Below are 14,780 nucleotides of genomic sequence, written 5' to 3' on the forward strand. Positions count from 1 at the left end.
GTTACCTTTGCTGCTCCCGTGCTGCTGATTTCTTGATTAAACACCTGACCACAGGTCTGTTTAGTGTTTGATTCGGGCAATTGTTAATGCCTCCACCTGAATCTTCTTTAGTGTCTTACAATGTGAATCAGGCTGAATGTTTCATATGTCCTGGAGAAATCAAAGAACATGATCCTCACAATGATGTCTGCCTTTTCTAATTGATGGTATGTTTGTTGAAGATAGTGGGCAACCAGGAGTCTATCTAGGACTTCAATGATGTGGGGCTCAGGGGCTCAGACTTATTGGAGAGTTTTTTGTTTTTTTTGGGGGGGGGGTTTGGTACAGAAACAAGGTAGGATGTCTTCCGCAGCACTGGAACAATCTCCTTTGTTTGGCTAAGGTTTAATAGGTGCTGAACAGGTCTTTAGTCTTTTGTGTTCTGTTCACTACTAGAGAAGTAGGAAGGCAGAGGAAGCATCATTATCTTCTGATTTGGTTGAGAACAAATGCATAAAAGCAGAAGGTTCCATTGCGGAAATGGATGATGAAGCATTTAAGTTTAGAGAGGAGCTTTGGTTAAAGGAAGGTTTGATATCCATTTGACCATATGTAGGAGAGGAGGATGCCAAGCTTGTTCCTTAAATTAAGCAGTTGAAGAATATTTTCAGTTCATTGTCTCTGTTCAGACTTCCATCTGTCTGATATTAAATCTGCTTGAAGCCTGCAATCTTATTCATCCCTGATCACACATCTCTGATATTGTTCGGACAGACAGGGTTCTTGCCAGTGTATTTCAAAGTAACTGGCCTTCGCGGTTAAAGCAGTCACCGTTATGCTGAAAATCTGGCCATAAAATCATTGTTTATGAATTACGAAAAAAAAAATCTGCAGACACGCTGACTTTCAATGAGCATAATGGCCACATAAACAGTGTTCTTAAACACATTTACCTCCTAATTTGCACATTCAAGGGAGGCGCTGTGAGAACGTAGACCCAACGCCAACTCTCATTAACTCACCATGGCAGGTGAACACCCTACAGCCCCTACAACATAGAACCAGCTTTGAACTCCAGAATCTGGTGACAACAAGAAAGGAGTTTAGCATAGTTTTTTTTAGTGAGCAGGGAGTGCTTCCAAAAATCTTCCAAAACACGGAGTGAGACAGAGAATATGGAGCCGTTTCTGAAGTCAGCGGGTGAAGTCTGACACTGCTGTGTATACATTGAACATGAGTCACACATCTATGAAGTTTCACTATTAAATTAAAATTAAAAACGTAAATATAATATTCAGCATTTTTATTTCATTGAACCTGTTGCACTAAAATATTTCTTCCATGCATTTAATTAATACACAACTGCATCGACTGTCTGCCTCTGTTAACTGTCTCTAAGTTGAATTCTATAACGTAACATTTCTGTTCGGGCTAAAACATCCTTCTGGAGAACTAGAAATGTTTCATAAAGTTTATCTTGAGTGTCCATTGTATTTGCTGTATTTTTAACCACTGTCGTGATAATTTTGATTTAGCTAAAATATGCAAATTATTTGTATACCCTAAAATAGTTCCATGTCTCCCTTCCTGAAGTCTCTTTTTTTCTTGTTTAGGAGTTCCTTTATATCACTGGTGGTCCAGGGTTTCTTACTTGGAAAGCATCTTACTGTTCTTGAGGGGGTTTTCTTATCTAGTAAGTATATACAGTCAGTCACGCACTCAGTTGTTGGACTGATGTCCTTTCCATGTGGCTGTCACAGTGCATCCCAGTCTGTACCATTAAAACAACTTTGTAGGGCTTCTTAAACTGCATGTGACTAACTTCCTAAAATTCTCCTACAATGTGGGCTGTCTTAAATAAAGCATGAGAAATAATCAGTCTAGAAGAAAACAAGACATATCCAAAAGGGGGTGTAACTTCAGAGATGAATGAGTCCTTGACATTTGCATAAAACAAATCCAATGAAGCCATCTCTGGTACAGAAGTTGACAAACTGTTGGAACTTTGGAACTGTGGCAGACAGTAAAGCTTGATTAAATCAACAGTTATTGCCACAAATGTATTTGGTCATTGTGTCTGTAGCTTGGTAACAACAAAACTGATTTCACCCAAACAGAATCAGCACAAAACAACACTGGTGAACACTCTGGGTAAATACTATGGACAAAAACAAACTGCTAACAGGTCAACATCTGGGCTGTAGAGACAACATTTTGCAGTAACATGTACTGGATGAAACCTGTTGTTTACAAGTTCTGCCAACCCTACTACCTTAAGTTTTATGGCCTTCTTTAAACTTTTTCTGGCCTTCTTTAACCTTCGGAACTTCTGGCACAGAGACACTGGAGTCAAGGATATAATCCTGCACTTACGATTTAGCAAAACACATATTGCTGCATTTCTGATATTCTGGCAAGGTCCTTGCAAGGGCTTGAGAGTTCTTCTAGCTTGTTTCCTAAAGCTCTCACATTAACCATAGGTGGCTTGAAATTCTCCCTCTTCTCTCTTCTCCTTACTGCTGTTCTGCATCCTCCTTTTCAACTTAACTAGAATGCAGAGATAGTTATGGTATTATTTCAGCTTTTGAGCACAATTTTACTGAGCAGCCCCCAGGGGACAAAGCCAACTTGCCTTGGCTCCTAATGTTACATATCGTTACAAATATCCAAAAACGAAAAGTTTTTTAAACATAGGTCAATGAGCTAACAATTGGCATTTCGCTCCATTCCCTTTGGAATAAAAATAAAGCTGGATCTAACTCCCCCTTGATAGGCTGCGTTGCTTCTGTCCCCGAGCCTCTCCATGTCTGGTGACACCCTCACACTGGGTTAGCATTGATGATGTCACTAGTGTGACAGAAAACAAAAGTAAACTAGTGGTGATATGATTATCGAATGTAAACAGAGTTGTTTCGGCTTGTTATACACTGTAAGACGCATCTGCGGCGGTCGACCCAGGTTTGGACTAACAGAGCCGAGGGGATTTTAACATCCGTTATTTACCGAGCTTTTGACCATGACAAGTCAGTGAGCTGTTTCCACTGCCACTAAAAGCCAATTTTTTGCTTGTTTAAACGTTTTTTGTTTTTTTTTTCTTGCCAGTGGGAAAGGGTAAGTATTGTCAAAAATCCTATAAGCTAAACAGCATCAAACACCAGAGTTAAAAAACTGAATTTAAAAAAGGGAACTAAAATTCATCTAAAAAAGAACATCAAAATCAAGCCGGCAGAGCTATTTTAACATGCAACCACCTTGAGCGGCATAATACTAGAGTAAATATCATGATGGGTTATTAAACTTTAAGTTAAGAAATTATTAGAGAAGCAAAAAGCTCTGCTGGTAGCAAAAAGGTAAATGAGGTAAAAGTATAATTCACAAAAAGAATTGATGTTTAGAAATAATGGACAGTACTTCATGCCTTAATAATAGACTTATAAGCATAAAGCCTCATTTTGTAAATGACTCAATAAAGAAGACATATACGCTGTTTTTTCCAGCCTAAAAGGTTTACTGTAATTAGATTTAGAAATTTAGTTAAGGAAAAATATAGCTATTAAACAAAGGCATTAATAACATAATTGCCATCATTAGCTAATAATTCAAGTAGCCTCTTCATTCAGTGAGCTTTAAAGATTTGCTTTTAACATTTCTCATACTTAGTTTCATAGTTACTCAGTTTATTAAAATGTATTCAATTTGAAGGATAACTCTAATTTCTAGAGGCTACTTCCTAACTTCAAAACACCTCTGCACCCGTTAAATGCTATGTTATTATATTATTCCCAAATTGAATAGGGACTTAAAGAAATACCTTGGTGTTTCCTTTATACCCCAAGTAAACCAGAAGTTATGGGTACATTTCTAAAGGTTCTAAGCCACTTTTATTGACTGAAATAGTAATGTGCGGATCAACAATACTTAATTTGCAGCGCAGGGTATTAGTATCTCTTGAACTCTTCCATATGCAATATTAACAAATGCCAGGGAATTGTTTTGCTGTTTTTAGTTTTGTTTTGTTTTTTGTAACAGACCAAAACAATTTAGTCCAAAATAATAAGGTCGAGGGGAAATTACACATTGTCTTTATTTATTTCTAAATAAAATTCTGAAAAAAACATTGCAGACAGCCATATTACTCTCCTTTACATTCTACATATAATCCAGCTTCTCTGCAAAGATCTGTACCCTTTTTTGTAGTACAATAGCAATCAAATCACCCTATGATTAAAGACATGACAGACAGCTCAGGAATAAAATTGTATATGTAGAACAGTTTGACTTAAAAAAACATATTCCAGGCACCGTTCAATCTAGGGCTGAAACAACTCCTCGGATTAATCATGATCAATCAGTTATTGAAATGATCATCAACTAATTTAATAATCGATTAATTGTTTTATAAAGTATAGCGACTGTAAAAAAAAAAAAATGCCTATAGATGAGAGAACAATCAACTTAGAGCAGTTATTATATTAAAATTGTAAAAAGATATATAAGCATTTTGCGTTTAAGATAAAAAAAAAAAAGCTTTTTCATCTGTCAATATGCTCTATACAGAACTCCTCAAGTGTAAACATTTTAGTTTCACCTGGATTAATTTTGCAAAAAAATCTTCTTTAAGGAAACTTTGGCCATCCAATTATTAATCGATTAATTGAAAAAAATCAAGAGATTAATTGATTTGCAAAATAGTCGTTGGTGGCAGCCCTAGTTAAATCCATCAGTTAAAAAATAATAGACACAACTGCAAACCTAACTAGTATGCTGTTCACCTAAGCTGACAGGCTGGGCGAGGCCACCACTAATCAGAGAAGCAGCCTGCAAGCTCACGGCAATGCTATTGCCATGAGCTACTATACCAGGCTACTATAGTCATATGGGAGAAATTAAAATATTCTTTCTAATGAGGCCTGTTTGTCAGATTAAACATCGCTTCAAAAATTATCTTCAACCTTTAAGCAGGTAATAATAAACTTTTGATTAAGGTCACTTTGCTTTATTGTGTTTTAATCTAATGTCATATTATAACCATCATATGAAAATGGTCATTAATTAGCAGAAATATTTATAAGAGGAAAGCCATTGTTAAAGAAAATCCAAAGAAATCTTTTTTTACGCCATAGTTCCCATTGATGGTTGGGCACATAAAATCCAAAGTAAAGTTTGTAGTTGCATACTGATATGTTAAGTTTACAGGGATGAACTATGTTGCAACTGCTGTAAAGATCTTTTATAAGAACTGAGTAACTGCCAATGACCAGGGTGGGGGAAATTGTCTGTTGTTTCTAAATATTTATTTATGAAATTATGCTGCTGCAGTAAAATACCAATTTTAAGAAGTTTTACAAAATTTTACTAGGGTTTTCAATACATTTCCAGGGTGTTTTATGTATAAATTGCAGGACACAGTCTTTCTTGTAGCTTTCAGACAGAACAGCTGCTGAAAAGAGCCCATCATGAGGCCACTTTGGCATTCATAAGCATGATTGATGACACAAGGATGGAGACAGCGCTTGAGAAATCCCCTCTGCCACAGTAGAATTGATGACTGTTTGGATTTTTCCTGTTCCCCTGATGGTACCCCCCACGCTGAGACAGATTCACATTACATTTCGGAGTCAAACAGAGGCACAAACATTGGTGCAGCTATAAACAAACACAAAAACTCAATCACAAGCCAAATCATCTGCAGTTTCATCGCAAATATTTCGATGCTTGTTGAGTGAAATGGAACAACATGAACATGCCAGAAACCTATTAAAACTTGTGATCCCTTTAAGGATCCCCAGATCTATTTCCACACTAGTGTGACTGACGGGAAGGTCACATTAATTTCCCAATACATCAGCGCTGCAGTGAAGCATGCTGGGGAGGCAAACTTGACCATGCTTGCAGCAAGTCTTTCCTGTTATTGCCCTTTTGAATGTTTTTTATTGACCGGGCCAAACCTGTGCATCTCAGACATCTCAGCAAAGGTCGTTGGGCTTATGTATGCAGAAGATCACATAAAATATCAGCACAGTTATTTCTGTCCCATTTCCCTGTACTTACTTGCAGTAAACAGAAATGGACGTCAAATGTTAGTGCTGAAAAGAAGCTCCACCGAATCCAGCAGACTGCTGTGTGACTCACTTTCCATATCTAGTCTCAGACATTGGGTAATCCTCTCGGAAGAAACTGAGACAGCCGGGACAAGACCGTACACACATCAGATCTTTAACAAGTGCTGCGAAAAGTAGACTGGTGAGGCGAAAGATTGATTTGTCAATTTGCCACATCAAAACTAAAATTTGAAAGTTAGAGTTTGACTCATGGACATGACTGTGGCTCAGACTACTAGATGAGTGAACGCCAAGGTCTTTTATTGCGGTCCACAGGATGTAGCTGCTGACAGCTCTCAGCCATGGTCAGCAAGCTAAGGAACGACCTCAGGCTTGTCAAATTACCTTCTCAGCCTTTAGACTTTGGATCATAACACAGACTGCATGCTGTCATGCAATCTGACCTCGCTCCTCTAATCAAACACAATGAGGCAAAGCTATGGCAAGATGTTAGTTTTTAGCTCTTTTTAAAACAAGTGTAACTTTTATGAAGTTGGCTTTGCCTGTCAGGAGTGCAGCACAGCTTGGTAAAATATAACTGAGCATAAATATAAAGTATTTTATTAAGCAAACACTTTTCCTACCAAATCTACATACAAAATATCAAACCATTTTAGCAATTTATTTTTGTATTATTTTTTTATTCTGTAAAAACTATGTATTTGCTACATAGTTTTAAGCAATACAACACAAGTGCATCTCTATACATCAGTTTGCAATGAAAAACTATTCTTTCTTTAAATGTAATCAAAACAGACAACTTTACATATTTACAGAAGTATAGAGCCATTTATTAAAATCAAATTTTTGTTTCTATGAGGCTCATTTCTAAGATTATAATCATCCAGACTAATATTTAAGATGATTTTAAACATATTTATAAAACCCACATTTCTATATTATTTCTTTAAGTAGGTCTGATGTGAGATTTTGCAGAATGGTTTCCACTAAAAGTTAATTATCAGTGACTAATCTGCACAGGGTAGCAACCTCTCTACTTAGCTAATATCTAAGTCATGAAAATCAGTTTTCTCGCTGTGAAAGGTCTCAGACTTGGTTCAGCTTGCAGAAGTGGTGTGGTACAGTGACGTCATGAAATGAGCAGCAAGCAGACAGGAGAGGCGGCCTTGCTTTAAAGGCAGACGTTTCTCTTCGGGGTGGAAGAAAACTTAATTTCATAGCAAATTAATACTCATATAGATCTAAACGCCTTATTTCATCATATATTTGCTAATAGATGGCCATAAAAGGCTTAAAAAGCATGATATAGGACCTTTAGGTGAATTAAATTTTCAACAATTTTCTTAGCTATTGCATATGAGCTTTTGTAAAGTGTTTCATTCTAGTAAAATTGCCATCATTGATTTCAGTTTATAAAAAAAAAGAAATAGTTTCCTAGGAAATGTGAATGCTAAGATGTAAGGGAAGCCTGGGTTACTTTAATAGCATTTCTGCATCTTTCCTTCAAGTTGTTCTCATTTTCTTTTTTCAAAACTCCATTCTCTATAAGGTTTGGATAAGGTGAGTTTACCGGCCAGTTATGCACAGAGATAACATGGTTACTGAACCAGCTACCACGGATACTTTTGGGAGTTTTGGCCAGGAACAATTTCCTGCTGGAACATGAAATCACCATCTCCATAAAGACTGCAGGCAGAAAAAAAAATCAAGTACTCTAAAATTCCCTGGGGCATGGATGTACTGACTTTGGACTTGATAAAACATAGTGGACCACAAGGATAGATCACATGGCTGTGGAAACTTCAGCTGGGACCAAAACATCTAGGATTTTATTGCTTCATCTCTCCTCTCTGTATTTCCCCTCTAGTCTATGAGACATTGATGAAATTCAAAATTGACTAACATCTAAAAAGAAGGGATATAAAATCTTCCTTACATAACTTAACATCTAACGTTTCACTCTAATCTCCTGCCTCACAAAGTAACAGGATTTAAATGCTGTTTATATTAAAAGCTGATCATCAAAGCTATTACAAGAGATTTCAAGGAATCAAACCATGAAAGTTAATCATTCTAGAAGCAAACACATTATGTAGATAAAATGAGTCATTTATAGACAAGGACCTGTAATATCAGGTCTAAAATGTCTCCTGTATCATTGGTGAGCTTAGAGTGTGGGGGCAGCTGTTAACACCGACAGAAACACTAAACAGGAGGCTTGTATAGTCAGTCTTCACTGAGACCCCCAAGGACCAACTAGCATGGAAGTACTGCAATATGAACTTGAAGGTAATGTTGTCACTTAAGCACTTCACCGCCTGCTGCACACATGCTCCTGTGCTACCCCTTCAACAGCTCCTTAACACATTGCCATGCTCCTCAATAACCTTACTACAATTGTTACATAACTTTTTTTTCCTGCTGTTTTAAGGCAAGCAGTAATCATTTTGCATGAGTGCTCACATTATGCACACTTAGAATATAGATATAATTTTTAATAAATGGGTTTTAATGTAAGATGGAGGAGTTTAGGAGTTTAAAATGATCTCTCTCCATCTGTCCCTTCTGCTTCATATGTTGTTAGCATCTAAATAAAGTTTTATCTGTATCAGTTATGTATCTGATAAGTAGATTATATTTGAGATAGTCTTTAAAAATGTTACAATATACTTAGTTACAAAATATGTTTTTACATATGCTGCATTCAGAGACATATAACCTATATTGTGACAATAGGTTGTTTTTGCAAATGTATACAGGAACAAATATAATTTAATTTTCATTAATTTTCAGAAACATCTTTTTTGATCCAATGAAACTAAAAGTTGACATAATGTTTGATCATAATGATTATAGTTACAGTTTAAGTAAAATGTGGAAGCTCAACATACGGGGAACACCTTCCCAAATTGGAAGCACAAGGGTGGCAGTTCCATGTTGTGAGTGAGACTAGTGCACAAGAATAATTAGGCAGCAATGAGCCAAAGCTTACCGCCAAATTGGCTACAAAGCGATTTAAGGACAGCAATGAGGAGCCAAGTAACACTCTTGTATGCTTTAGGTATTGACTTGTTGAGCATCAACACACCTGCTTTCACTGAATTCGAATGTTATCTGGAAACACCTGTCAGAGGCTTTTACAGTCACAATTTTATTATCCAGGCTTTCCCAATGTTTTTGAAGACATGAATCTTGATGTATACAACCCTCTGACAGTGATAAGTAATTCACATGCATCTAAAACAATTATCTCTGTTATTATGCGGGCATCAGAAATTCCAAGTAAAAACTAAGTAAAGGCACATTTAAGTTTAGAAAAAAAATCAATATTATTGTTTTATTTTTTTGCTTGTAAAATGGTACTTATTGCATTTAGTATACCATAGATTTATCTATCCATCCATCTTCTCCAACATATTCCAACAAAATCCCAGCTGGGCTGGTGCCTATATCTTAAGCAGTCTATGGACAAAGGGTGGGGCACACCCTGGGCAGGTCACCAGTCCATCACAGGGCAAAACAGAGACCACTGTGAGAGGAAGCTGGAGTATCGGGAGAGAACACATGCATGCACAGATAATTCATGCAAACTGCGTGTAGAAAGAACATAGGCCAAAATTTGAACCCAGGACCTCCATGCTGCAGGCAACAGTGTTCAGCCCCAGAGTATATTATAACTATGTCATTTTTTGTAGCAATTTAGTGTAGATTAGTTTTGAACTCAACCCACACACAATTACTAGAACACTTTTGTTGCAACCTCATTCTTTCATAATCTCGTGAATAAGTAATCAAAAGCTCATGCACCCTGTTCAAATCTGCTATAAACAGCCATCCTCTCAAATACAAAGTAGACAGACTAAACAACTATTCACAAAGCATTACAACCTGCCCCAAGAAATTAGATCTATTTTACCCATTTTTTTTTATTATTCAAGTTAGCATTTATCTGTGTCATTAACCAGGTAGTATAGTAAGTATAGATATAAGGTTTGGTGTGTTTTTGTAACAAGATGTTTACATTTAAGCTATGGACTGAATTATTAGCAAAAATTTGGAATATTTAAGTATTGAGCATATATTACGTATCATAGAATAGAGTTTTTGTTATGGCATTCTTGAGCGGTTTAACTATGCATGTTAAGAGACATTAAATAAAAGAGGAAATGGATATAAATAATGTGTGACTTCACAGAGCTCATTGCCAGCTAATGTAAACAGAGAACACCCCTTCCTACCTGTCAGCTGTGCAAAACAACTACAGTTCACTCAGATAATGATTTAAAACATTCAATCTGCAGCCGTAGAGCTGACTTCATTTTAGATTTTGCATAAAACAATACATTATAAAGTCAGATTGAGAAAAAATATGCTTCAGCTGCAATCAAAGGGCACTGATAGGTGGAAAGGTTGTCAATTAAGAGAAGATCCAGTGAGAATTTTAAATGTTTTAACTAAAAAAAATATATTCTTTTTAATCTATTTCCCTAAATAGCTGTTTAATCAATTTAATTAAATTAGCAGAGGGCATTGACAGATTTTAAACAAACCTTTGAGGCTAAAGAATATGGGAGATGCTGATCTTAGGTGTATGCAGTTAAGGGGCACCAATGTGCATTTGCAGGGGTCAGGTTGGAAAGCTTGTGTGTTCGGGCCTTATAATATATCTTTCCTAATATTTAAAAATGTTTTCAGATTTATTATAACCTCACAAAGCACTCATGCATTGATTCTGTTTACAGCTTGCAGTAACATCTGCCCACACCAGTCCAATGATCTCCAGAGAGTGTCAGGAATGAACACACTAAAAATGTGTTATGAATTTTTAAATCTTTAAAATGCGCATTGTTTGTCCACAATATGTTCTGGATATGACTGAAGAACTACGAACTGACCTTAAGCAATGCTCTTCAAGCAGATTATTCCCTAGTTATCTCCAACTTTTTATACTATCGACCTCATTTGCCACTGCTAACCGAACAGTTACCCAAGGTTGCTCATTACGATATTAATACATTATGCCATTCATTAATTGTATAGTAAATCTTGAGCTGAATTCCAAATATTTTTTTTTCTAAACTTGCATTTCTAGTTAAAGGACATAAAGCAAAGTTTAGCTTCCAAAATGGATTTTGGAATCTTGTCTCTGCTATGGGTAAGACACGCCACTGCAACAGACGCTTAGACAGGATCATCAGGCCTATGAAACTTAAGTACGCAGCACTAAGAGTTTATGAAGTCTGAGCGGCCTGCAGCCTCCACTTGAATAATGGGATATTTTGGAAAGTTTCTGCCGTGTTCTAACTGATTTGCATTCAGCAGGGGTGATGCAGCAGCCCTTTAAAAACATAAAAATCTTATTCAGATTCAGTGACTTTAAGATTCCTCTCCATGCCTGAATACTTGTGTGACCATCAACCTTAACTTCATATGAGAAGACTATTATTTCCAAAGCAGAGTGACGCACAGTGAGTCAAGCTGAGTTATCTCTAAGACTCACTGTGGAAACAGATTTCTTTCTAATATTCTAATCTTTATTTTATTAATTTAATAAGAACTAGAAACTACAATGAAAATGTATCCGCTTGCAGTCAGTGATCAGATTTTTAAAGAGTCAAAACATGTAGAAGCAATTTACACTTGATGCCATATTCTTTTAGGAAAGACAAACTGACAATGCATTAATTTTATGCTTCAAATTAGGCCTATAATTGATCAATAAATAAACATATCAGCTACATTTTGAATAATCAACTATAATTCAGATTATTCTATTAGCAGACTTTTTTCTTGTTTATTTTTTTCTTTACATTCATATACTTATTACTATTCTTTCAGTTGTTTTAAATTACATTTCTAATTGGTTAACCTTTAGATTAGGAAGATAATTACCTGTTATTTCTGTTATACTTAATGAAGAACCTTTTCTGTTCGATTAAGAGTGATGTATAAAGTTCTAAGCCTTAAGGGTATATTCATTACTGGATTGTTTTTTTGAGAAATTGATGGTTGAAGGTTTCTGCAGAACACTTCAAGAGTATCCAAGATGACATTTTTAAGGCATTAAAAAAGAGAAAGAAGACAGATTTATCTCTCATTTGGGAGATTAGCTATGATGTCAGCAACACAGATCCAAGGGATTTAATCAGTTAGTTATTCAATCCATCTCTGAACAGGTGTGCCTGTTATCAAATATGCAGCCTTTAACATGTGCCAGATTTCCTGCTTTATAGAAAGAGGTACTGACGATTAGGCTCTATACTAATGACTCGAAAACATGGCTGTGCAGTATGGAGAAAAAGCCTTTTGAACTTGTTTAAAAATGTTCCCATCAAATCATTTTCTATTGCATTGAATATTGTTTAAAGTTAAAACTTCACAGATTTATTTCTATTTATATTCTGTAACAATATGCAGACAACGCACTTATCTGTTCCTATACTTAAAGCAACAATAGTTATTAATGAAACCAATAAATGCAATTAAAAGCTTAAAATCTTTGGTTTGAATGGAACAAATGTGATTTGCATATGTGCATGAGGGGGTGTGATTGCAGTGTGTAATGATAAGAAAAAGAAAAGCCTTTTAGGCTTTCAGAGTAACAAAACCTTACGTACTAATAATAATGAAAAGCATTTTCTGACTTTTAATGAACTAAAAGAGAAGCATCAAAGTGCATGCTGTGTGTTTATGCATTTACAGACTAAAATGTATGGGAGTTCTTAAATTGATGGATTTATTGAAAATAACAAAAATCTATATTTTGAGCAATTAAAGCTGATCAAATGGGAAATGGTAAATGGCATGTACTTATATAGCACCTTTATTCAAGTCAGCAGACTTGACCAAAGCGCTTTACACTACATTCATTCACCCATTCACGCACACACTCACACACTGATCAAGGGGAAATTGGCCCTATTCCAGATCAGAGAATTTGCCTCAAACAAAAGCAAAAAGAAGTAAATGTAAAGTAGCCCAAAGATTCTTACGCAGCTTTGTTTTTTTTAACTACTGCACATACTGTACAACAGGGAACATGAGAAATAGTGATTCGATTCCAGCAGCTACAGGGTGGTAGGAGTTAATACAACAAAACTACTTTTATTTGGCTTTGAAAAAAGTTTTTTTGTTTGTCTGTTTGACTCGTTAACAGCTTCTCAGATGTCTTGGACAGTCAGTGTTTTTTTTTTTTTAAGTCTGCTTTTTCCAGCATAAGAGACAAAATGAGTCTCTATGCATGGAAGAGTTTAATGAGCACCTGTTGTGTTAAATGTTTGACGACTCTGCTTCCTGCAAATTGCAAATTTCCACAATGTGAAACATATGACAAAAAAATAATAGGCTCTGAATTTCAAGTGCTTTATCTATTAAAATGCCTATTAAGAGCCTACAAAAATGTCTTTTCGTATATTCTTTGCTTAAGGAAATGTAATATGTATGCAGGGTACACTATGTGTCTAGACTGCAGAAGAATGGCATCTTTTTTTAGAGGAAAATTTTTATATTCGCTAATCATCATTTATATAAAGCACCTAAAAACACTTTTTTTTCCCCCAACAAATGCAGGGAGAACAACTCAAGCTCAAATATTTCTTTTTCTTTTACTTGTGTACTTTGTCCTGTTATTTTAAGTACTATTGCTGCAATACATGTGTTCATCTTGCAAATATGTTGGTCTTCACATGTTGTCACCTTGTTTTTGTACAGGCAATATTACTAAGCTATAGGATGTCAAAATTAAAAACTTAAAAAAAATGAAACATCCTTCAATGACTCCTCCTTCTCCAAATCACATCTATAGCCATCTCTATCGTTTGGCAACTGACCCCAAAGCAGAGTTAATTGTCACAAAGTAACAAGGGTTGGTTTTCCCTATAAAACAATAGGGTTTAATTAAAAAAAATACATATTTTGTTTTGTTTGAAGATATGGAACTAGATTGTATCATCACTCTATGTCAAAATACATTTTTATTCAATAATCATGGTATTACTTCTCTGAAACACATATCTTCTATTTCAACATAGATTACAGTCTATGATTACAGCATTTGTGATTGACCGTCATCCCGAGTCCTCAGTCTTGCAGAGTTTTTCGTGTTTTGATTTTTAAAGCAAATATTTCTAAAAAATAAAAATAGGATTCTGTTGTGAGAATTCTTTGCAGTGTTTCTGAGGCTTTTATTTTGTTTATCTTGATAACAAAATTATTGCAGATCTACTAAAGTTTTTTCATATAAAGCCATAAACTACAGTAATTCAAAAGCAGATACAAGCAAATCCACTTTGTGCTTAAAACATTAACCTTAACTTAGTATCAATCCTGTGAATTTTTTTATTTGATTAGGGAAACCGATAAGACAAACCGAACAAAACCTTGAAAAATGAAAACATAATCCTAATATATGTGTATATATATATATATATATATATGTATAAATCTGCCCAATTTTCTCATAAAATCAATGTTTTTGATAAACTAACAAAAAGAGCTTAACTACAAAAAAATATTGAAGCAGCTGAAGTCCATAGATTTCTTCGTTTAAACATGATGTTAATTTCCTGAGATATCGTTGTTATAACATTGTTGTTGTAACATTGTTAAGCTGGTCACTGTCAGTCTTATAAGGGTCTGAACACTTCAGAACCATAATGACTAATTCAAAAGTGGATCAAAAAGTCACTACTGCACAAACAAATACATATATATATATATATATATATATATATATATATA

The 14,780-nt window shown here is 35.3% G+C and overlaps 1 protein-coding gene across 2 annotated transcripts in view; it reads right to left on the bottom strand.

The window, feature by feature from the left end:
• The window catches only part of gpc6 (glypican 6), a 126,213-nt gene that overhangs the window by 110,398 nt on the left and 1,035 nt on the right, over positions 1-14,780 (bottom strand). The gene's annotated exons all lie outside the window — the stretch shown is intronic.

The sequence above is a fragment of the Cyprinodon variegatus genome, unplaced genomic scaffold (genome assembly GCF_000732505.1).
Source record: "Cyprinodon variegatus isolate N-32 unplaced genomic scaffold, C_variegatus-1.0 Scaffold368, whole genome shotgun sequence".
Taxonomy (NCBI): domain Eukaryota; kingdom Metazoa; phylum Chordata; class Actinopteri; order Cyprinodontiformes; family Cyprinodontidae; genus Cyprinodon; species Cyprinodon variegatus.